Source organism: Muscardinus avellanarius (genome assembly GCF_963383645.1).
Source record: "Muscardinus avellanarius genome assembly, chromosome: 1".
Taxonomy (NCBI): Eukaryota; Metazoa; Chordata; class Mammalia; order Rodentia; family Gliridae; genus Muscardinus; species Muscardinus avellanarius.
Window position 1 is genome coordinate 44,995,409 of NC_137786.1, and position 2,316 is coordinate 44,997,724.

The following is a 2,316-nucleotide window of genomic DNA, read 5'->3' on the forward strand; positions in this document are numbered from 1 at the left end:
CTCCATTACCACAAAATCAGCGCCTTTCATAGCCAGAAAACACCATCACCAGAGAAACAAAAAAATCACCAGGCTCCAGAGAGAAAGCAGACTGAGAACAGAGCTCAGAGCCACAGAGGAGATACACCGGCCTCACGCCCGAGGACGCGGCAGCAGCGCCATACTGCCGGCGGCAGCGGTGACTTCACCGGATGGCTACAGCAAACCGAGGTGAGCCGCTGCGGAACAGCCAGGCGGGATTTCTCGCCGCAGGTAAAATCTAAAGCTCCCAGTGGCTGAGCTCAGCACACGCTGCAGGGATTCAGAGTGGAAATCAAAACCAAGAAGAAATACGCCAGCCTCACGGCCGAGGGCATAGCAGCGGCGCCATATTGCCACCGGCGGCAGCAGCAGAGAATTCACCGAATCCAGTACAGCTACATCTGCGTACTCAAGAACAGTGAGTCAAATTGCGGGCCACAGAGGAGAAATCCCAGTACTGTACTCCCTGGGACTTGACCCAGTGGGGGAGGGGCGGTGGCAGCGATATCACAACATAGGAGAACATGCAACCTGGCACCCCCCACAGTCTAAAGCAGCCTCTATCGTCTCTCTGGGTCGGAGACTCTGTGATACAACCCAGTAAAGGAGTAGTGGGGTCTGAGATACTACTGACTCGAGATCCAGAGCACCTTAAGTGAAGTCATAGTGACCCAAGGGAAGAACCCAGAGAAGGCACAAACTTCCGAAATCATGGGAAAGAGGAATAATACTGGAGCAATGAATGCCCACAACCCCACAACATCAGAACCCGATAAAACAGAAAATCAGAGATTTCTAGAAGATCAAATCAGGAAAATAACTGTAGAAATAATAGAGGTGCTTCGAAAAGAACTCAGAGAGAGCCAAAAAGAGATAAAGGATGCAATTAATGAAGTAAAGGCCTCAATTCAAAGCACAAACAACCGATTAGACCACATGGAGAACAGAATCTCACTCTTAGAAGATGATCATTCCAAAAATGAACGCATAGTTTCTAATCTAGAAAAAAATATCCGACAGTAGGAATCTGACATTGAAGAAATATGGGCCCATTTTAAAAGAGCTAACCTAAGAATAATTGGAATAGAGGAGGGAAAAGAAAGTGAAACCAAAGGGATCAACAATCTCTTCAAGGAAGTAATAGCAGAAAATTTTCCAAACATAGAGCAAGAGGTTGATACACAGGTCCAGGAAACTTATAGACCCCCTTTAGACAGGATCGGAGAAGAGGATCCCCACGCCACATAATTGTCAAAATGACCAATGTGGAAGCCAAGCAGAGAATCTTAAAGGCAACAAAAACAAAGGGCCAAGTGACATTCAGAGGCAAACCAATTAGAATCACTCCAGACTTCCCAAAACAAGTCATGAGAGCCAGAAGGGCTTGGAGTAACATATTCCCAATTTTGAAAGAAAACAACTTCCAACCAAATATTTCCTACCCAGCAAAACTTTCTATCAAATTAGATGGAGAAATAAGAAGCTTCCATGACAAACAGAAACTGAAGGAATTTATGTCTTCAAAACCAGCACTAGAGAAAATACTCAAAGAGATTAACTACAAAGAAGAAATAGGTAACACACACCAGAACCAGAGAAACAAGAGTTTCCATCCAACAGACAACTAAGATTGGTTATCTGTGGAGATTCATTATTTATGTTAGTCTTTTACCTATCTCTAAATTGTATTGTTTGCCTTTATTGTTGTTAATTTTTAGGATTTCTAGTTGGAATATTAATATACCTTCAGATATAGCATTTGGAAATATTTTATCCAATTCTATTAGTAACTTTTAACTCTGTTTACATTGTCTTTGGATATACAATGTTTTCTTTTATTTTTTAGGGAGTTTGTATACTCTTCTGTTGCCTGTGCCATTGAAATCATATCCAAGAAATCACTGCCAATTTCAATGTTGTGAGGTTTTATGACCCAGATTTTCTCCTAAAAGTTTATAGTCTTAAGATTTATATTTAGGTCTTTTACCTATTTTGAGTTAATATTTGTATATTTGATTAGGTAAAGGTCCAACTATATTCTTTTCCATGTAATTATTAAGTTTCAACAATATTTAGTTAAAAGATTATTATTTCCACCACCAAATGTTCGTGGAAACCTTGTCAAAAATAACTTGACAATATAGGGAAGAATTTAGCTCTAGGCTTTTATTTAACTCCAATGGTTTATATATCTGCCTTTAGAATAGTACTACACTGTTTCAATTATTGTAGCTTTATATGGTTTGAAATCAGAAAATATATATCTTCTAGCTTTGTTCTTTTTCAAGATCGTTT